This window comes from Triturus cristatus, chromosome 9 (assembly GCF_964204655.1).
Source record: "Triturus cristatus chromosome 9, aTriCri1.1, whole genome shotgun sequence".
NCBI lineage: Eukaryota > Metazoa > Chordata > Amphibia > Caudata > Salamandridae > Triturus > Triturus cristatus.
Window position 1 is genome coordinate 190,767,553 of NC_140592.1, and position 24,065 is coordinate 190,791,617.

The 24,065-nt window shown below is 42.8% G+C and overlaps 1 protein-coding gene across 1 annotated transcript in view; it reads right to left on the minus strand.

Annotated features, from left to right (window-relative positions):
- CEP15 (centrosomal protein 15) overlaps window positions 1–20,905 on the minus strand; it is a 281,589-nt gene extending 260,684 nt beyond the window's left edge. Inside the window, exon 1 of the mRNA XM_085627574.1 lies at window positions 20,835–20,905. The gene's annotated coding sequence lies outside the window, so the exon portion shown is untranslated. The remainder of the gene's footprint in view (window positions 1–20,834) is intronic.
- Between the last annotated feature and the right edge of the window lie 3,160 nt (window positions 20,906–24,065).

Here is a 24,065-nt window from a genome sequence, read left to right on the forward strand (position 1 = left end):
TTATCCCGGTGGTTGGATTACGATGAAGATAACTTTTGGAAGAAATCATTCCTTTTCTAATGTGAGTATGAGGAGGTACACAACCATTCTTTTTAGGTAGATATTATTCACTCTTTTTTTGTACTTCTCTTATTTAGTCTACAATGATTTAACTCTCACATTCTCTTCTCTCCCTGTTTGTTACTTTCTTTCATACAGTGCTGGATCTAATCCGCTTGCCCCTCCCTTCTGAGATTCGTTAGCCTTGCTGGTGGGCTTCCCGGTGGTCCCTTGATTGTCCCTGCTCTTCCGTGGGGTATTATTCATCTTTCAGAAGATTTTCTCTTCCTGGGGATGGTCTTACCCTAGGGGAGTGTTGGGATTCTGGCATTGCACTAGTCTAACTCAAGTAAGTCTCAGAGAAAGTGCGACAGAAAGCCACGCCCACGTATAGATATATCCCCTGAGCGAAGATGGATAACGTACTCATGGACGCTACCAAGTCCAGTGAGACGCCTGAAACAACTATGAATGAATTGGCCTCCGCTGTAGTAAATTTACAAGCGGAACTCAGACTGTTGAGAACTGAAAATCAACGGTTAGTTACAGAACTAGATCACCTCAAGACACAAAAGCGATTAGAGGTTAGTGTAGAAGAGGCAGCCTCAAAATAGAAGAGGAGCTATATACATCCCGCTCACTTTCATGTTCCTTCACCTACTTCTGCCAATCCTGATCCTTCTCCCGGGGGCAGTGGGGCTCATATTGTTAATGTGACAGTAGTATCTCCGTCCCCAACTCCATTAGCCATGCCGGAAAGGTTTAACGGAGACAGTAGCAAATACGGGGTGTTCATAAATCAATGGCACCTTCAGTTTCTTTGTCGAGCCACCTCGTTTCCTGACGACGCAGCTAAAGTTGCCTTTATTATCTCCTATTTAACCGGCAACGCAGCACTATGGGTGGTGCCGCTAGTTGAGAATGACGAGCCTGTTTTATAGGACTTAACACTATTCAAAGATAGGATGAAAAGTCGGATGTATGACGTTACAACGCACACTTTTACAACGCATGCACTTACAACGCATTTTTTACAACGCATAATCCATTACAACGCATGACATTACAACGCATGACACTACAACGCATTTTTAAAAAATACCTTTACAACGCATTTCCATTACAACGCATACTACCTTTACAACGCATACCATTACAACGCATAATATTAAATTACATTTAAGGTAAGTATTAGATAGTATAGGGGTAAAAGTTACTTTTCTAACTCCAGGGGGTGCAACAATAGGGTAAGTGTTGGATAGTATAGGGGTAAAAATTACTATTCTAACTCCAGGTGGTGCAACAGTGGGGTAAGTGTTGGATAGTATAGGGGTAAAAATTACTGTTCTAACTCCAGGGGGTGCAACAGTAGGGTAAGTGTTGGATAGTATAGGGGTAAAAATTACTATTCTAACTCCAGGGGGTGCAACAGTAGGGTAAGTTTTGGATAGTATAGGGGTAAAAATTACTATTCTAACTCCAGGGGGTGCAACAGTGGGGTAAGTGTTGGATAGTATAGGGGTAAAAATTACTATTCTAACTCCAGGGGGTGCAACAGTAGGGTAAGTGTTGGATAGTATAGGGGTAAAAATTACTATTCTAACTCCAGGGGGTGCAACAGTAGGGTAAGTGTTGGATAGTATAGGGGTAAAAATTACTATTCTAACTCCAGGGGGTGCAACAGTAGGGTAAGTGTTGGATAGTATAGGGGTAAAAATTACTATTCTAACTCCAGGGGGTGCAACAGTAGGGTAAGTGTTGGATAGTATAGGGGTAAAAATTACTATTCTAACTCCAGGGGGTGCAACAGTAGGGTAAGTGTTGGATAGTATAGGGGTAAAAATTACTATTCTAACTCCAGGGGGTGCATCAGTAGGGTAAGTGTTGGATAGTATAGGGGTAAAAATTACTATTCTAACTCCAGGGGGTGCATCAGTAGGGTAAGTGTTGGATAGTATAGGGGTAAAAATTACTATTCTAACTCCAGGGGGTGCAAGAGTAGGGTAAGTGTTGGATAGTGTAGTGTAATATTATGCGTTGTAATGGTATGCGTTGTAATGGTAGTATGCGTTGTAATGGAATGCGTTGTAAAGGTAGTTTTTAAAAATGCGTTGTAGTGTCATGCGTTGTAATGTCATGCATTGTAATGGATTATGCGTTGTAAAAAATGCGTTGTAAAGGTAGTGCGTTGTAAAAGTTGCGTTGTAAAGGTTGTTCCCCTGAAAAGTCTTTTTGCACGCTATTCCTACATGCAAGCCAGTGATAATGAATTGCTGGGTTTGAAACAGGGATTTAAAGACCTATTGACCTACATTACCACATTTAATAGATTGGTCACTGAAACTCAGTGGCCTGAAGAAAAGAGGACGTCATTATTCTATAGAGGCCTAAAGGACGAGTTAAAAGACATCCTGTCGCAAATAGTAGATCCTCCTGAAGACTGCTCCTCTTCCATAGACCTGATGGTGAAGTTGGATCACCGTCTTAACGAAAGGCGAGGTGAAAAGACAAAAGGCGACTATCCTCGTTTTCTATTGGGCAGAGCCGAGAAGAAAGAGTCAAAGGACCTCAGTGAACCGATGCAAATAGGTGGTATCAGGGAGTTCTTTATCGAGTATGGAACGAGAGAAACATAGAAATCTCAATTTATGTCTTTACTGTGGTAAAGGGGGTCATTATGCGAGGGAGTGTCCAGCTAAACCTAAAACAGGTGCAAAAACCTCACCGGTACAGACTGGCTATGCTACAGTATCGGAAAACTAAAGGACTTGGAGGACAATGGGATCGACCCTCCAAGTCTTTCATTGCTAAAGATCTCACATGTGTTAGCTAACACTATGCCTCTGGTACCTAGACATTTCACCCTAATGGTAGTCTTGGTTTTACCATCTCAACACAGAAAGACCATGCCTATGCTCCTAGATTTGGCGGCCGACTGGTAACTTCTTGGATATTTCCTTGGCAAAGGCGTTAGGAATAGAATTCCTATCCAAGAATCAACCAGAGAAAATCAGGGCAGTAGACGGCACTGAGCTGTCTTCGGGTTTACTTGCTTTTCAAACCCCCAGTCTTACTATGGTGTGTGATAACGGACACTCTGTAACTATCCAGTTCGATTTAATAGACACACCCAATTTTGGCGCTATATTAGGGGTACCCTGGTTACAGGTACATAACACCCACATTGATTGGGTCTCGAGAAAAGTCACCCTACGTTCCCATTATTGTCTGGTACATTGCTATCAAGAGTCCCCTACGTGGAAAACTTCCTTATGCTGTGCTATGGAGACCTTTAGCACGTCTGAGCTAGCTCCTGAATATAATGACTATAAAGATGTGTTTGATGATGAAAAAGCAGTAGCATTGCCCCCCCATAGGTCTTATGACTGCCGGATAGATTTGGTGCCGGGGGCGGTTCTGCCTGTGAGCAGAATATATGCATTCACTGAGCCAGAAAACAAGTATCTGTATGAATATCTACAGGACATGCTCAAGAAGGGCTTTATCCGTCATTCCACCTCTCCAGTCTCTTCTCCTATTTTTTTTATTTCCAAACGGGAAGGGGGATTAAGAGCCTGTCTGGATTATCGGACCCTAAATAAGGTCATGATAAAGAACAAATACCCTCTTCCCCTCATCTCCACTCTTCTCGATCAGGTTCGGAAAGCAAAAATCTTCACAGAGCTGGACCTTCGTGGAGCGTACCATTTGATTCGTGTCCGGCAAGGAGATGAGTGGAAGACGGCTTTCCACACAAAGTTCGGGCTCTACGAATATTGCGTAATGCCGTTTGGCTTATGCAATGCCCCGGCGGCGTTTCAGTTTTTTATTAATGAAATCCTAAGAGAATTTCTTGACATTTTTGTGATCGTCTATATTGACGACATTCTAGTTTTTTCACAATCAGAACAAGAACATGTGCAACATGTCAGGACGATTTTACAATGCCTGCAAGATAACCATCTCTTTGCCAAACTTGATAAATGTCTTTTTCATACCACAAAGGTGGATTTTTTGGGATTTGTTATCTCCCCTGAAGGGATACATATGGATTCTTCTAAAGTATCGGCCATAATCAATTGGTCCAGTCCCACTACTGTAAAAGAAATACAATCCTTTGTAGGATTCGCCAACTTTTACAGGAGGTTCATTAATCGCTTTTCTGACCTCATCACCCCCATCACTAGACTCCTTAAAAAGGGGGTGATTTTCAATTGGGATGACACTGCTGAACAAGCTTTCCAAATGCTAAAACAAAAGTTTGTCTCTGCCCCTGTTATTCGACATCCAGATAATGCTCAACCTTTTTTTTTGGAAGCCGACGCATCACAATATGCAGTCGGGGGGGTTCTCTCTCTCTCCCAACGAAACCCTCAGAACGGGACTCTTCATCCTGTAGCCTATTTTTCCAAGACCCTCTCTGCTGCCGAACAAAATTACACCATAGGTGAAAGGGAGTTGCTGGCCATAAAACTCGCGTTTCAGGAATGGAGGCATTACCTGTAGGGGTCTCCACACACCATTACCATATTCTCGGACCACCGTAATCTACAGTTTTTTAAATCAGCAAAAGCACTTACCCCGAGGCAAAAGAGGTGGGTTTCTTTTTTAGTGAATATGATTTTGTGATACACTTTCAACCAGGAGCCAGACATGGCAAAGCGGATGCACTCTCACGATTGGGAAAAGAGAATAAAATAGAAGAAACACCCCCGCTTATCATCCCTGAAAATAAAATAGCAGCTATAGGAGACTTAGGGTTTGAAAACAATTTTTTTAAGACTCTAGCTACTGAATGTGCCTCACTTAAACCTGAAGATTGGTTATTGGATCCCAGGAATTCTATCACAGACGGCTTATATTATCATAAGGGCCGTTTGTATGTTCCTTCTGATGGACTACGTGTCCTGATTATGAATTGGTGTCATTCTTCCCCCTTGGCAGGACATCCTGGTGGAGACAAAACGATACACACATGTCAGAGATGGTTTTGGTGGAAAGGGATGAATCAGGACATCTATGATTATGTGAAAGCGTGTCCCACTTGTGCACAACAAAAAGTTCTTCATTGTGCACCTGCGGGTCTGTTACACCCTATGCCCATTCCCCACACTCCTTGGTTTTCCATTAGCATGGATTTTATTACTGACTTACCGGCTACAAGAGGGTATAAAACCATATTAGTAGTCGTAGACATGTTGTCCAAGATGGCTCATTTTATACCTCTTCCAAAACTACCTACAGCTAAGGAGCTCACAGACATATTCATACAACATATCGTGCGACTACATGGCTTACCCTCTATAATCGTTTCTGACCGAAACCCCAATTTATTTCTAGGTTTTGGCAAGGGTTGTGTAAGGCTTTGCACATAGATCACCGCCTGTCTTCGGCCTATCACCCCCAAACAGACGGGCAGACAGAAAGAACTAATCAACCTTGGAACAGTATTTGCGTTGTTTGTTAGGCACTGTTACCAGTGATTGGGCACAAGCTCTTGCTTTAGCGGAATTCGCCTACAACAACACCTGTCATTCAGCCACTCAGATTTCCCCCTTTTTTTATTGTATGGGTATCACCCCCTTTGTTTACCCTTACACTTTCCTCCTTCTTTATCTGCAATGCCTGCTGTAGCTGAACACCATTCACGACTCTCCTCAATATGGAACCTGGCCAAACAAAAACTACACGAAACCAAAACACACATGAAGGAGCAAGCTGGTAAACATAGACACCCTGCACCTACATACCTAGTAGGAGATCAGGTATGGTTGGCTACAAAAAATCTTAGATTATCAGGACCCCGGAAACTCCAACCTCGTTATGTAGGGCCTTACAAAGTCTCACGCATAATTAATCCTGTAGCCCTCATACTTGAGTTACCCCATGAATACCAAGTACATCCTATTTTTCATATTTCTTTACTCAAGAAATACGAACAACCTTCCTGTCCTGAACCCCCACCTCCCCCCATTACAGTAGATGGGCAACAAGAGTATGAAGTCAAGAGAATAGTGGATTCTCGCCGAGAACGAGGCAAACTACAATACTTGGTTGATTGGGTGGGATACGCTCCCGAAGATAGAACATGGGAACCTGCTGTTCAGGTTCATGCACCCCTCCTAATAAGAAGGTTTCATGCCTTGCACCCGGCCAAACCCCGACCTGTGAATAGGCCTTTAGGGGGAGAACTGTTACGCGATTGTCTACCTGTGCATTATCCGTGCTCCCCTTACATATACTACCACTCCCATAATGCAGCATTCCTGAAGACAGGGTTGTGTACCGCCCCATGTTACACTGGAAAGAGCTCATTGGTTGAGGAGATCTTTTTAAATGAAGCCCCTCCCTGGGTTCTTCACTTGGCTTACTAAGCTCTAGTGGACCACGCTGTTCAGCCTGACCTGCCTTTCTTGAAAACTTGTGATTACCTACCTTCCGGATTATATCCCCCTGGAGAAAAACGTCTTCGACTCTGGGTTCACGCTGGCCGAGAATCACGGACATCCTCATTGCCAGAGAAACCAGTGCTGCACCTTCGGAGGACTATTGAAATGCAGACGCGTTCTTTCTCCCACCTTGGACCCCCCCCCCTCGGACCATAGAGATACACTCGAGTTAGTGCGAGTGCTTTTTCTTTTTTTATAAACATCGAAACTCCGTAGAGTTCCCTTGCGCGGATCTGACTCAGCCCCGCCCGAATTCGTACCTGCATACTCCACCACAGAGCTGAGGACCATCACGCACAAAGAACCTGGTACTTTTGACGCGCTGCTCGCGCGTTCATCTTTTCCTCAGCTCCTTCCCCCTCAACCGCGCCCAATACCGCGTCCTTTGTTTAGCGCGGTTACAGAGGATAACGAAGCCCCTCACTGAATTGTTACCGGCAATTGTGAACCGAGCGGATATTATTTTTGTACTCTGGGCAATCCTTAGAGACTATCATCGTACACCACTTGAACCTTCTTTGTTGGTTAGATTTCACGAACTGGGAGAATTGAGCAGTGCCTTTTTACTGACGGCCACAAAAAAAAACTTTATTGATCAAATCACTCGTCAGTAACAACTGCTCTGTATAGGCTCCGACATGTGAGGTCCTTCTACTTTTCGTGCCTTTCTTTCTCTGGATAGAGACTTGCCTCATTTATCCCGGTGGTTGGATTACGATGAAGATAACTTTTGGAAGAAATCATTCCTGTTCTAATGTAAGTATGAGGAGGTACACAACCATTCTTTTTAGGTAGATATTATTCACTGTCTTTTTTTGTACTTCTCTTATTTAGTCTACAAGGATTTAACTCTCACATTTTCCTCTCTTCCTGTTTGTTATTTTCATTCATACAGTGCTGGATCTAATCCGCTTGGCCCTCCCTTCTGAGATTCGTTAGCCTTGCTGGTGGGCTTCCCGGTGGTCCCTTGATTGTCCCTGCTCTTCCGTGGGGTATTATTCATCTTTCAGAAGATTTTCTCTTCCTGGGGATGGTCTTAATCTAGGGGAGAGTTGGGATTCTGGCCTTCGCTCCGTGGTTGCTGGCATTGCACTAGTCTAACTCAAGTAAGTCTCAGAGAAAGTGTGACACCTCCACTAGGGTGGAGCAGCGTCGGCCCACTACTTCTCTCAGTGCAAGAAGCAGAAACATAAAATGGCAATAACTTTTGTTATTACCATTTTATGTTTGGTTGCGGGCGGGGCTGCTCTGAGAGCAGGGGAGGGGAGGAGTGGTATGCCTGCCCACTCCCGAGTGCGCAATGACAGTTTGGTCAGCCCCCTGGGGACGCCCAAACCAGTCATGCTCACTCCACCTTTTCTCCATGTAGGCTTCATGCAGCCTACATCTACATGGAGATGGCTTCCCCATTAGCCCCTTACTGGCCGGCATCCCGACCAATCACAATGCTGCTTGAGCATCATTGTGATTGGCTTAATGGAGGGAAGGAGCCTGACTGCCTGCTTCTGCTTCCTGTTCCTGGAGAGCAGAGAAGACGCAGGACCCGAGACCCGTTCAGGTAAGTTTTATTATCTTTATCAATTTTTTAAAAATTAAACTAACCTCCCCTCCCCGCGTGACCCCACTCCCCCCACCCGCGAGTTGTGCCGGCCGCGAATGACGTCACTGCTGCAGAGTATTGTTGGGGTTGGGGGGTGGGAGTGGTGGTGGGGAGCGATGTCCCTTGGTAGAATTGGCTTTTGCTGAAAAGATATGGAGGTCATTTTAACTTCTTTTAAACCAGCTTTGTTACACTCTCCTGAAGCGCTCAAAATAAAGTGAAATATGCTCAAGACCAGCTTTGCAATGTATTACTAAACTACTATAATGACCATAATGCATTAGCATGGGCTACCAGGTCAAGTACTGGGTATAAAGAAGATCCCACACGGGGCCTGAGAGCTCTTCAAGGCACACTGTCTAAGGCTATACATGCGGCTTTGAAGCATGACATCGGCTTGTCACTGGGTGGTCCTGAATGAGGGCTTGTCACTGGGTGAGGCGGGAGCTCAAGAAAATGAAGCAGCAGTTAGCATGGTGTCAAAAATTTACCTCCAGGCCACTTGCACACCAGGGTCTTGCATGTGTCTGCTGTAGCCAGCCAGGCTCTGATTCTGAGGCTACAGTTGATACAATACATGACCATTTATTTTTCATCTCTGCGGCTTTGGAGAGGCAAAGCTCCAACGCAGGAGCTACCCCTGCACATGACTTTCAAGATGGTATTTAACCTCTGCAACTTGATGACATATGGAATACCTGTTGTGTCATGCATTAGCTCTCTATGTACAGTGAATTTATGTCAAGACATTTACCTAGCACACCCGCATATCTATGAGCAAATGACTATTGGCACAAGAGTTTCATGGCTTATCCTATCCCATTTTCTTTGGCTAGCTTGATCCTTTTTTTTACGGTTCCAAATATTTGACAAACTAGGACTGTTCTTTCCCCACTGCTCTGCAATAGTCTACCCCAGGGGTGGCTTCTACATTGGAGTGGAGGAGGGTCTCCTCACTTAAATGCCCCCGAAAGCCCCAGAAATTAAAAATAATATGGTAATGTATTACCATTTTATTTTTTACCATCCCATCCTGAACCGAGTGTCAGGACAGGGCAGGGCCTGCTGAGTGGCGACAGGGAGGAGTGTAGGCAGAGGGCAGCCTGTGCATTGTTTACACTGTTTAAAGTATGCATGTCTCTTTGGCTGGCCGCCTTACGACTGCCAGCCAGGTTGGGTTGAGAGCAAGTGCAGGCCTTCAGCACGCTGGGTAGCTTGGAAAGAGGTCACTCCCTTCAAACAGGGCACTGCTCTCATGCTGGTTAACAGCATGTGAGCAGCGCCAGGATTGGGCCAGGGAGTTTGCTGGTGCCCGCACTTCGTCTAGGAAAGAGGAGTTCCGGGGCGGGAGACGTGTCAGGTAAGGGTTTTAATTTTTAGTTTTTTTATTTGCGCGCAATAATAGATGCCAGCCGCCACTGTTCTACCTGTTGCTATTAAACAAATTGTGAGCCATATAAGGTTGCATAGATGCTGAAATCACACCATTTTTGCTCGTCATCTGCCTTCATTCGTCTTTCTTTTCGGTTCTTGCTCAGCTCTAGTGCCACAATGCCTTCAGGTAGATGAGAGCTAACAAGCAAATCACTCACTCGTACATTATGGTCATTACCATGGAATTTAAACCCATTATTATCTAGGCGAACACGGCAATATTGAAGATAAAGGACATCACAGAGATTGGACATTTGTATTCAGAGCACAGGGCTCAATGTATCAGTTGTGAACTTGGGTGGGCATGCATGTCCTCATACCCAAAATGGCAGGGTTAATTGATGGCTGAGCACTGACAACAACAATGGTAAAGTGCCAAGAGGTTAGGATGCTCCTGGATATGAATCTGTGGATGATTAAACAAGATTGAAAGATTTGACAAAGTCCAAGTTGAGCAAATATAGGCATGACAATTGGGCATGTTCCATAAAAGTGGGGTTTTCAGCATTTAAGTAGAGGATTTGGCCAAGACACTTCTGCCATGCATGCCACTTTTCTCCACACCTTGTGATACCTTTATATTGCTCACTCTTTACACGTCCCAACTTCATAACAGATACATTACATGAATGTGCCTTTAGTACATGATTCTTATATGGTCTAACAATATAAAAATAAGTGTTGCTTTGGACAGTATAACTAAACTGCATTAACTGTAGGACTAGTGAATTTACTCAAACTATGGGCCTGATTACGACTGTGGCGGTGTTGCACCGGGTCCACCCTGCCACCACCCTACCAAAGCCATGGTCGGACCGCCCACCACATTAGGAGTTTCCTTCTGTCTGGCGGGCTTTCTTTTGGCGTTCCCTTGGTGGTGCCTCTAAAAATGGGCAATGAGAATGCAAAAAACAGTTCCTGCACGGCATGGACCATAAAGTCCATGCTGTGCAGGAACCAGTGTGCATGCACACAGGGGCACATGTTGTGCCCCACCTTTGTGCATCCACAGGGCATGAAGCACCAAGAGCGCCCTACAGTGCCCCCTTGTTTTTTTTCTCTCTGCCACAGTTTTCATGGCTGTGGAACCGCCATGAAAACCGTGGCGAAGAAGAAACTTGTAATATGCTTGGTGTGGCCACTGCGGTCCTGCCAAGCATATTACAGCCTCCTGACCACAGCAACACTGCCAGGTCAATTGCACTCTGGCTGCCCTCATTGTAATAGGGTGGTCAGCAGACCACCCTGACACTCCTCCCACGAGCCTGGTGGTCAATGGACAGCCAGACTTCTAATTAGCCCCTTATGTGTTTAACTGCATTAAACGAGAAATTAATAAATCATCCTTACGTAGTAGACATGTACTTACTATAAAGATGACATTCGACTTTCATAATGTGTGCCTTAATACATTGAATTATGTTTACTGTTTACATAACTGGAGAAGAACAATCCTCATATATGTAGAATGTGATTACACTAGAAACGAGTTTATGTAATGTGTGCATATCATATATATGGAATTTAAATGAGGTTCTTAGCCATACTTACACATCATTATCCAGGGGATTTCCTGGATGCCCTATGTAATCTGAATCTAATATACTAGTATGTTATATTTACTTGTTTTTAAAGATGCACATGCATATTAAATGTGCACTTTTGCTAATAGCTAAAGTTGGCATTTTAGGTCTAAATTCTTCATGCTGCATAAATACTGTTTTTCCAGTCTCTGCTAACGTGATAGTTGGAGAATAGATACATTACTATACTAATGATAGAGAAAAAGGACCTGGGAAGAAGACCTTGATGAAAGAACATGAGAAGCGTTCATTGAAGGGCCTATTCAGCAATGTTACAACCTGGTCTGTGTGTGAGAAGACTATGTCGTTCCCATGTTCAGTGTGGGAAATTTAGAAATTGTTGCAGTCTACAAAGTGAGAAGTGGAGAAAGACAATAGATGCCTGATGATGCGTGCAAAGGGGTGTTGCCCAAGGAGACTGTTGTGTCTTATAACTTAGGGGCTGATTATGACTTGGCGGTGTGGTGCCGGGTCCACCCCACCGCCACACTGCCATAGCCGAGGTCATACCACATGCCAGATTAGGAGTGTCTTCCTGTCTGGCTGCTGGTTTCTGAGATTACCAGGTTGGGCACTCAGAAAAGGGGCACCGCAATGGGAATGCCAAAAACAGTTCCTGCATGGTATGGGCTGAAAAGTCCATGCCGTGCAGGAACTGGTGTGCATCCACACAGGGGGGCACATGGTGTGCCCCCTTGTGTGCATCCAAATGGCGCAGAGACACATAGGGACATTGTAGGTTTTCATGACTGTGGAACCGCCATGAAAACCATAGTGGAGAGGAAACTTGTATTATACTTGGCGGAATCGCAGCGGTCTCACCAAGCATATTACTGCCTCCTGACCGCTGCAACACCTCCATTGAATGGCAGTTCCCTGGTGGCTGTGGCGGGACTGTGGCGGTCTGGCCACCCAAATTGTAATAGGGTGATTGGTGGAGACCGGGTCCACCGCGCCCACATGAGTAAGACGGTCTATGGACCGCCAGACTTGTAATCGGGCCCTTAAAATTCACTTTGTTGGAGATTCAGTTTCCTTCCATATTCCATGCAGATCTCTTTAGATTCCCTTACCAAACTTTTCCATAGACTTTGAGAGGTTGAGACCTTTACACTTTCCTTGAGTCTTTGATGAGTGTGGCTTAGGCTAATACTAACTTCCCTGACCCAAGAATACTTTTGACAAAGGTTCTGAAATGCTGACACATTGTTACTTATTTTTCCCTTTCCTACTTCTAATTTCCTTTATGCAAATTCCTGATTTTTTAGATCCTTTAGATTTTTAGAGCCATCGTTTTAGCTGGAACTTTACTTTAGGTGATTTCGACTTACTCATGTATAGACAACAAAACCTGGGACTCTTCTCTAAACATCAAATACTGTTACTAATCATTTGTATTGCTGTGACTCAGCTTCTTATTTGCCTAATATTGGTCTGTGTCAATTTCTTTTGTAGGTTGGGTCTTCCCGTTGTTATTCTGTACCTTTATAGTATGGTGCAATGAGCCGTGTATCGGAATTTGATTCTTAATTTGAAATAAACATTCTTAACCTAGCGACTGATTCCTCATCCTTATTGTGAAGCAAAATGGGTTAGACTGTGAATTAAATTTGATTGATGTAAATGTTAACTTCCATCATCTCTCAGGTGGAAAATAAAAGGTCCATTGGAGGACCAATGGTATGTGAGTGGGCTCTGAACATGCGGGATCAAATCTGGCAGCACGTCAGATGGTTTTCTACTGACTTGAGGGAGTTAGGGTGTCCTACTTAGAAATTCCCAAGCCCAGTCCAAACCCTAAAAGCCCATGGTTCGGTCGAAGGATTAATGGAGTTCCAGCAGTTTAGAAACTAATTGTAGCAGAGGAGGAGTGTGATTATTGATAGAATTGAGCATTGCATTTGCTTATGTTTAGATTGAGGTATTTTTCAGTGGCTGTGTGGTGTTTTGCGGAGATGATTTAGGTGGATTTGTGAATGTGGTACTTAATGCAGGTAAGTTGAAGTGGTTATTGGGTCCGTCGTGGCCTACGATCCCAGGATACTTACCTACATGGTAGGAGTTTCAGTGTAGAAGATACTGGGTGTGGTTGTCTGCTGGACTGTGGTGCTGACCGTCAAACATCATCAAGAGCATTATTAAGATAGGGACTTTATCTTTGCGTGATTGGTATAGTTGATCTAAGTGCACAGGGAAGAACTGTATCAATCCGAGTGAGATCCCACAATGGACATGGTTTCATTTGAAGTAAATGTCAGGATAGGTCAGAAAGTGTTGCTCCAAACTGTTTCTTGCGTGTGTGTGAAAATCTGTAAATTCTCTATAGGAAAGCTGACAAAGTTAGCTGTTAAAATTGCTTACATTTGTTTTGCGTAAATTGAGAGAACACGTTCGTAAAAATTGTAAAGGGGGGGTGCTGCTCTAAGGAGTGAGATTGACGTCACAGTGTGCTTCGCTGCTATAGGTTGGTTGGTGTATTTCCACACTGGCATTGGTTGGATATGTCCTAGAGAGCGGCACTGGGATTGGTTGTCATCACTTAACAGAGAATTGTGGGTGAAATTTATTTCCTGGTTTCAACGGACATTCATTGTGAATACTTCATATTGTTGAGTGAAAATGAAGTTCTTTAAAGTATTACAAAGCCTAGTGAAGGGAGATGTGACTATACCTTTTAGAAAGGGGGAAGAGGTTCCACCCGAAGGTATGCCAGGTCATTTTATGGCAATAGACATGGGTCTTCACACATGTTTGGCCCACAAAGTGGCATAGGATCACTGAGAAAGATGGTGCATTGACATTTTCTTGTAATGGGACATTTCATTTGAGAATAATTGAACATTTAAGGAGGATGTTGTATGACATGAAACCACCTCCTAATACAAAGCACTTAATGCCTGGGAACAGGCAGTCCATTTTAGACAGAGAGAGAGATTTCCAGGTAGGGTAAAAAAAGCTACACTCAGTTGTGCGGATGCTAGATGGGATGCAGAACAGTAATCCTGGAGTACCGACATGATTGAGGGAGCTAGACTGTATCCTGCACTAACAACTAAGGAAGAAGGGAAAGGTAAACGCAATGATAAGAAAAAGAAGAAAGAGACAGAAGACACAGAGAACATAGCTGAGGACATTGATGGCGATTCAAATGAGGATTTTGTAACCAAATTATTGGTAAACTGTCCAACTCCGTATAATGTAACTCAGACTGGTGGAACGAGTATTGTACCTATTGGTGAGACTTTTAATGTGCCCATGGCACCAGTAAATGCGAATCTAAATCTGATGGGAGAGAATTTGGAAATGACAGCCCATCCTAATTCACATGCACTCACAACACTCACAGTAACACAGTGAAAACACCACAAATGGACACCACACCAGTTTAGGAAAAATAAAATATCTTTATCTTAACTACACAAGACCAAAACAACGAAAATCTGACCTACAGATACTCAGTAGAATGTCTTTAAAAAGGTTGTTGCAAAATAAACTTGTAGATGATAAATGCGACACTTTACTCTCAAAGTACCTTTGATGCGTAACGCAGAACAAACAAAACGGTTGCAGAGAAGGTGATGCGTCGATTCTTCTTGCGCTCCGGTCATGATGCGACAAGATGGCGCCTCGGTGCGTTGCAATGATCTGGTGCGATGCGATAAAATGAAGTCTTTGATGCGATGCGACAACGTGGAGGCGATGCGTGCACGCCTGATGGCCGTGCGGCGAAATCGGTGGTTTCCTGAGTCGCGACAGACCCTGCGACACGCTGCTCTGGTGATGCGACAGTACCCTCGTTGACGGCGGCACGCTTCTCCAGTAATGCGATGGCGATAAGCCCCGGCGGCGGCACTCTTCCTCAGGGATGCGAAGGTGGCTGCTGTGGCGGCGACGTGCTTCTCCCTCATTCCGTCGCACTTCTAGCTCCAAACAGCAAGGGCCTCACATACAGTTACAGGCACATCCTGGCAGGTCAGAACTCCCCGCAAGGAAGTTGAGGGAAGCTGGGTGTGAAGTCCTTTTGTGCCTGGGACTTCAAAACAGGAGGCCAGCTCTTCTCAGGCCCTTGGAGACTTTTCTTCAGATGGACACAGCACACAGCAAATAGTCCTACTTCAAGCAGGGAACACAGCACACATCAAAGTCCATTGGTCCTCTCCTCAGTAGAAACAGCAAATTACAGGGCAACCCCAGACACACAGCAAGGGCAGTACTTCTCCTCAGTCTCTTCATCTGCCCTCTTTGGCAACAGGTTTCTCTTGATCACGAAGTAGTCTAAATTAGAGGGGTTACAGCTCTCATATTTATATCCCAAAAGTCTTTGTTCTTTATGTGTCAGGGGTCCTGGACCCAGTCCAAACCAGTTCTGGGTACACTCTGCCAGTGCACAACTTCTTCCTTTGTGAAGGTGGGCATGGGTCTTCAGATGCACCGCAGGAGGTGGAGCCAGCATTGTGGAAGGCAAGCACAGCCCTATTCAGGCCCAAGGTGCTACTCCTCCCACCACTCCAAATGCAGATAGGTCTATTCAGCCTAGTGCTGACTCTCCCAGACTCCTGGAGCCACCCAAGCCCTTGTCACTCTCAAATCAGACAGTCAATCCACACAACCAGGCAGAGGCACACAGAAAGGTTTAACAAGAAAATAGCCACTTTCTAAAAGTGCTATTTTCAAACACAGAATTTAAAAACCATCATTACTAAAAGATGGGTTATTAAATTCTGAGTTCAGGGATACCAGACTCCAATGGCCTATCTCACTCCTATGGGAAGATATGCAGGAACACATGTTACACAACATTCCCCATTCTGTCCTATGGGCAAGATGGCTTCTCAACAGTGAAAAGCAGAATTGGCAGTATTTCACTATCAGGACATGGTACACACATCAGTACATGTCCTACCTTTCACATACACTGCACCCTGCCCAGGGGGCTACCTTGGGCCTGCAATAGAGGTGTCCTAGGTACACAGAAAGGGACAGGTATGGCCTGGCAAGCGGGTGCACTCGTCAGGTCAAGGCGGCAGTTAGCAACTGCGTGAAGGCTCTACGGTGGCAGGCCTGAGACTTCTCTTAGGTGGGTGGCACAATCAGTGCTGTGGGCCCACTAGTAGCATTTGAGTTACTAGCCCTGGCACACTAACTGCACTTTACTAGGGACCTACTGGTAAGACAAAAATGCTAATTATGGATAACCATTCACCATAACAATTTATACAGGGAGCACTTGCACTTTGATACTGATCAGCCGTGGCAAAGTGCCCAAAGCATCTAAACTAGCAAAAACGAAATCCAGCATAGCATCAAAACATAGGAGGAAGAGGCAAAAAGTCAGGGAAAACCATGCCAAGGATGCCAGGTCTAACAGAAATACTACACATACTTTGGCTGTTCCTACTGTAACGACTGCAATAGCTAGCAATTCAGGTGTCTCAATAATGAGACCAATTCCTCAGACTCCTGTTATTGTGATACAAGGGAACACCCCATGTGCTGCAAGTGCAGACCCCATATTAAATAAGACAGGATTTGACCCAACTAGACGATATCCTCAGAGATCATCACCTTTTTTTCTGCCTAGAACGAGTGAGCTCCCAAATGTGACTCACAGTACCCCCTAGAACAGAGATACATATGGGACACCAACTTCTGACATATCCCTTTTGAATTCACCACCGAATGCAAGTAGTGGTACCTATACCAGAGAAATAATTCTTAATACCCAGCAGAACAACCAGGTCTTACTGCCCTTAAATTTGATGAGTGGCTTAGAGTCATAGACACTCCAACTGGAAGTGGAAATCCTGAAAGAGTGAAGGGAATATTCAGTTACGGGAGAGGAAAAGGGTTATGGATGTGACTAGCGTGAAAGTAGAAGTAGAACAAATGATAATTGGAACACTTGACATGACACAACTGAATGCATACTAGGATGGTGAGCTATTGTTCCTGTGTAAAGAAATTACCAGACTTACAAGACATTATCTGAATTGGCTCACAGATATGGAATTGATTTGCAGAAATCGAAAACCTTGCAAAGAAGTTACAGGTTAAGCTTTAGTGACAGCGATCTCGCAAACATGAGACCGTCGGGAATGACATTACAGATCAAGGAATTCATTGTCTATGTTCGAAAGTAGGGTGTGATTGATCAATGGGTAGGTAGATAGTCAAAGATAAAGCAACCAAAGAAAGCCAAGTTACAATTGACTCCATATGGAACAGATGAGGATCTACACATGCTTCCCATGAGAGAAGTGCCTAGTGGAGGTTATGTCTCTATACCTTGGAGCAGGACTGATCTGGCATCATTCACAAATGATTTCCTGAAATTGAGAGAGAACCCAGGGGAATGGTACAGACAGGTTGATATATTTGTAAAAATATCAAACTTTTTATAGTAGGATTTGAATACCTTGAATACCTTTTTTAAAATTGAGGTTCCAGATGATTTGTGGGTTGAATACAAAACTGGTGTGGATTGGCTAGAAGCGTAGCGGACAAGACAGCCTGTATCATATGCTCCGTCCCTACTAATAATGAAAAAATATAATCAGGAGATTAGATTTTTGAAATAGAAAATCTCTCCCAAAGAGATTGATTGGGTCAAGACTAACAGAACGACCGAAGAATCCAAGCAGTCAGTACACACTTACTATGAAAGACTGTTGCAGGCATTTAAACAGTTCAGTGGGACAGAGCCCATTGAGGCAAAGAATATGGGACATTTTGTTTACAGATTTCTGTATGGATTGAAACCAGAGGTTAGTTTCATGAGCCAGCAGCATTTGATTTGTTGGCAGAGAAAGCCCAATGATGAGATACGCCAAATACTACAGTGACTAACTGAAAGAAACACAAGAAATTGAAGGAAAAGTTAATGGTAGCACAAATTAAAGCCACACAGCCCGGTCAGAATCAGTAGTTTGTTGGGAATGCTGGTCCCATGCAGGGAGTGTATCAGCAGGGTGTCCAGATGATGCAAGGTAGAGGACATGGTGTACCAATTGATCAGAGTACAGGTGTTGATGTGATGAGTTGGAAGAAGATACTGAACATGGGAATTACATTGTCTTCTCGCATACAGGCCAGGTTGTAACATTGCTGAATATGCGCTTCAGTAAACGCTCTGGCTCCTCAGTACCGGCAACTAAGTTATGGCAAAGAAGCACATGAGCAAGTCGTGCTTGGAACCTCAGTGGCGTGGTCCCTACCAAGTGATTCTGGTCACTACAACAGCTGGGAAGTGTGGAGATCTCCCTAAGTGGATTCACACTGCTCACCTTCGCAGAGTCCCTTGTCCCCTTGATGATATAACAGCACCTATTCCTGGTGTGCCGGTGGTAACAGTGAGCAGGTTAGTAAAGGGGTTGGGGGTCAACAAGAAGCTGGCACAGCACTTATTTGGTCTTGGGGGAGGTCTAAGAGAGCCAACAGTTAAAGTCAGTACAGAAGAGTCTCATCCAGTAGTGTTGACTGCACCAGATTGACACCATGGCGAAGGGCCTAGTTTAGTAGTAAAGTGAGTTGTACCTGCAGACCGGTGGCCAAGAAGACAGGAGAGAGAGGAAACGCTGTCTGTCTGAAGTAAATGTGGCACGCACCCGTAAGATACTGAATGATCTGGCCTAAGTGACTGTGATGAAGAAGGGCCTACAGTAAGGAGATCAAAGAGTATACTCTCAGAGGTATTCTTCACCTGAATGGACATACCTAGCTGTCAATGATTGGGAGAGAGCAGTTTGTACCTTTTGCTATAACAATTCGAATCCAATTGAGCCTCCTTGAACTGAACATTGTGGCTGAACTGAGTTTCGAAATTGCATTGCCACTAAACAGACTGAGTCAATTTATCCTGGAAGTGATCATTAGCACATTTGAACTGAGCATTTATTAGCAAAAGAACTTAACATATTTGCCCAAACTACAAAGAAGAGTACCAAGAGTACCAAGGCCTGAGTCTGCTGAAATAGCGTAAGGTTGTCCCTTAGAAGAACACGAAGTAGGGCTAAGGAGGTCTCATGAAGATCATTGTACATATTTTTACAGGAAAAGACATTTGAACTTTGCTTTGCTGTCTGCGCATATGGAAACTAACTGAAAGAATTGGCTGCAATCTTCTAGTTGACAGGTCTAACATCAGAAGAAATCATGGAGCCTAACCCAACCACTAGTAGATGTTTATGTGTCGGAGAGTTTGTTGTTGTGACATTATTACTAATTGCTTTGCTTGTAATTTTGATTTTGCCCCATTCTTCACATGTAGAGGAGCTTAGATCTACAAGTACCCCTCAAACACGACTTCCTACTGACAACAGTTTATCTGTAATATATGAGAAAGACTTACTTGAAGGTGCAGCTAGAGGAGATTATTCATTGAATGTTTATTCAAAATTGCTTTATGAATATGTTGACACTATAGATGCTAGGGATTGGAATGTTTGCATGCAATTGCCTGCATACGGAGTTACCTGTAGCTTATTGCTGAGCTTATTCTATGGAAAAGGTGATTTTCAAAACTATTACTTGAATTATGATTTGATTTTTTCAGACATTGTTGTGCTGAAGAACTTGAATCAAAAGCCTGATGGTAAAAACTCTGAGATAGTGGAACATATCTTTAGACCCACCATGACATTAGCCACAAACAGTGCACATAGACATAACTTAACTTGCTCCTTAACAGGTGTTGTAAAGAAATTTGTAGATTCAGTAGAAGACTGGTGTAGGACTTGGCCCTTTTTGGCTAAAGTCCCTAAACTTTTTGCTTTGCCCAAGACCTTTTTTCTGACATGGTGTTGCCAACTTAGATGCTTTGGACACTTTGCCACTGCTGATCAGTGTCAAGGTGTAAGTGTTCCTTGTATAAAGTAATGGTAATTGGTTGTCCATGATTGGTATGTTTACCTTACTAGTAAAGTCCCTAATACAGTGCACTATAGGCCCGATTCACAGAACTAACTTACTACAAAATCCTAAACTTACTACCATTTTGGTATTCACAGAAGGCACTTAATCATTTTGGTGTTCACAGAAGGCACTTACTCATTTTGGTATTGACAGAATGCACTTACTCATGTTGGCATTCACAGAATGCACTTACTTATACTAACTTTATGTCTGCACTCGGGCTGGAATCTCCGGCCCGGTGGTGGAGATTCCGGCCCACTGGCGGAGATTTCGGCCAACTTACAAGGGCTGGCTGGCCACCGGCCCGGAGAAATATTACACAGCCTCATATGTTGGTTTTATATTGTGTGGTCTTATCGTATATCTTTTTACCTAAAGTTTATACTCGTTTATAAAACTCGTGTGGAGTCTACTTGTGGTTTCATCATTGGATTATTGTGAGCGTGGTAGCGAATACTTTACACATTTGACTTGAATATAAGCCTGGCTGCTGGTGCCAAGCTACCAATGGGGTGAGCGGGGTTATCTAAGAAGGTGACCTTCCTTTCCCTGACATTGGAACGCGGGTCACTATTTGCCTAAGGTATGTACCTCAGCCAACCAGGGATCCCAGGTCTAACAACTGGTGAAGAGAAATATTAGCTAAAGCACAAATCATTCAAAAGTGCCACAATCGGCTAAAGACGAAAGTGAGCATAGGTTTATGGGAAAAATGACAGCACTAGCTTTAGATTGGCAACATAAAGGGAGAATAAGAATATTCATTAGAAAATCCACAACTGACACACATTTTGTAAGTAATAGTGAAGGTGATCATACCTTTGAAGTTAGAGGAATTCAGTATTATACTTAGATGGAGCAGATCCTGTTTTGCCTGGAGTCTATTACAACTGTGGGAAAAATGCATTTTACAGGTTATTCAAGAGATGATTTTGAACATGTCACATGGGAATAGTTTTACCAAAGATTTATAATGTGGGAGAACTTGATAATTCAACAAGGGAACAACATGTGAGGACCAAAAGAGGTGCTAGTGAGATTGTAGGTGACATTTTTGTTGCTCTGATACCATCTGTAGGAGTGATACTCAACTCACACAAGATTGGAAAGCTTTCTACTGTGGTTGATAAGTTATCCACTAGTATAGCTGGAGGATTCTTAGTTATAGATACTGAAATGGTTGCCAAAAGATCTATGGTTTGGCTGAATCGACTTGCATTAGATGTCCTTCTTGCAAAAGAGGGTGGAGTCTGCTGGATGTTGAAGCTTCAACAATGTTACACTTACATGCAGGACAACAGTAAGGACTTGAAAAAATACATTACTAACTTAAAGAAAGATTTGAAAGGGTTAGCAGCAGGAGGTGCTTGGGAAGCAATAGGGAATTGATTTTCTGCTATAGGCAGATGGTTTGGAGAACTAGGTAGTGGAATTGTAGGAAGCATTTTGAATCCCCAAAGGATCCTCACTCTTTGTAGATTATTCTTGCTTGCAATCTATAAAGGATACAAATGTGTAAATGTGAAAAAAGGAGTGAAGTGGAAAAGAGCAGATGTAGAACTAGAGAGAAGACAGATCACATATTATGATGACATGAGATTTCTGGAGGATTCCAGGAGAAAAATTATGAAAACAAGCAGATTGTGATTTGTCCATCTGATAAGACAGTGATGTGATGGTTTGATTCACCATCAGAGGGGGGGATTGGTGCAGTGCAACTTTGCCTACTCTTTACCCGTCACAAATATGTCACAACTTCATAACAGACAAAAGACACAGGAGCACACCGTATGCAAGTCACTTTAATCCTATGTGTATCTTTACACTTATTCATAACCATTTCATCATATTGCAAAGGAGTTTCCAAATCAATGTCCACGTAGCTATAGGTCATTCAGAAATGCTTTTATTTCTCTTTTAGGAATGCAGCAGCCGACGCGCATTTCGCCCCACCCAGGGCTTCCTCAAGGCACATTTATGTCATAGCTCACACTCTGTTGCTATGTGTGTATTCAGTAGTAATTGTCTCCAATCGACATTGTCAGAAATTCAGTCAGCTTCAAGTTTTCATCTGTTATCAATGTTATTTTCTAATAAGCTCTATGTTTTAATCCATGTATCCCTCAAACTCCTTTTTAATAAGTTCGTGGAGCCATGATACGTTCCACCAAGTTGTATCTCGCAGCGTTCCAATGTTCGAAATGTCACAACTTCATAACAGATACATGACATGAATGCGCATTTAGCACATGATTCTTATATGGTCTAACGATATTAAAGTAAGTGTTGCATTCGATAGTATAACTAAAGTGTATTTACTGTAAGACTAGTGAATTTACTCCAACTATGTGTTTAACTGTATTAAAGGAGAAAGTCATAAATCACTCTTATTTAGTAGACACGTACTTACTATAAAGATGAAATTCGACTTTCATAATGTGTGCCTTAATACATGGAATAACGTCTACTGTTTGGGTAACTGGATAAGAGTCATCCTCCTATATGTAGAATGTGATCCCACTAGAAACTACAAAGAGTTCATGTAATGTGTGCACTAAGGTTTCATAGATTGCATTTAAATGGAGTTCTTAGCCATACTTACAATTGATTATGCGGAGGATTTACTGTATACTCTATATAATCTGAATCTTATATACTAGTATTTTATATATGTACTTGTTTGTAAAGGTGTACACACATATTAAATGTGCACTTTTGCTAATACCCTAAGTTGACATAATTCTTCATGCTGCATAAATACCGGTTTCCATTCTCTGCTAACATGACATTTCTTGCAGGTATTCACACACATTGTTAGTTGAAGAATAGATACATTACTCTACTAGTGATAGAAAGAAAGGGCCTGGGAAGAAGACCTTGACAAAAGAACATTAGGAAGCAGAGCATTAAACTGAAGGGCCTGTTCAACAGTGTTACAACCTGGCCTGTATGTGAGCAGACAATGTTGTTCCCATGTTCAGTGTGGGATACTTTGAAAATGTTGCAGTCTACAACGTCAGAAGTGGAGAAAGACAATAGACGCCTGATGATTCATTCAAAGGGGTGTTGCCCAACGAGTCTCTTGTGTTTTATAACTTAGTGTTCACACCATTGTAGATTCAGATTCCTTGCAGATCTCTTCAGGTTCCCATACCACTCTGTTTCCTAGACTTTGAGAGGTTTAGACCTGTATGCTTTCCTTGAATCTTTCCTGAGTGTGGTGGTGCAGCATTAAATTGCCCACTCGTTACACCTCATAAAATCTAAATGTGACCAACTCTTGACATACAAAATGAATGTGCACTTTGAACATGGGTCATATGTGTCTTTATAAATCATGCACTCTCTACATTTGATACTGCTGATGCAGAGAGTCTTAATTATAGAATCTATGATTACTCACATGGAATGTTTACTAAGAAATTAAAGAGAATGCTTTTGAATATTTTCAGTTAAAGAAATGCATTGAAATTAATGATTTCATAATAGTAAGACTAATTTTGATTAAAAAAGTAACTATCACGTATGAACCCATTTATACGAATATTACAACTAAAAGGATTTCTAAGAAATAACGCATATCACACTGAACAATGAGCCCCTTCAATTGGAAATTCAAATTTAAACCTATCTTTCATTTCATGACTGAAGCTTTACAAATGATTTCTAAAGATGTGCAATTCTATCTGTGTAACTGCTAGAGTTGTTGTGCTTAGCTTTAAATTATCCTTACACGTGCCTTATATAAAATTAGTTTAAACGGAAATGTTTCATCAATGTATTCATTAAAGTTACACATATATCCGTTCAAAAATGTAGTATGTAGGCACACTTAGCATTGTGCAATGTGATTACCTAATGCGTATTAATTAAACAATGCCAAATGAAATAAAGTACTAAAGAATCTTATACTCATGTATGTTCGAAGTGTAAATATTGAAAATGTCAATGTGAATAATGATACATTTATATACAGAAACAAAATTGCATCTTTATTGACAAATTCACCCATTGTGAATTCCACGTCAACTCCGACTCAGAAATATATAG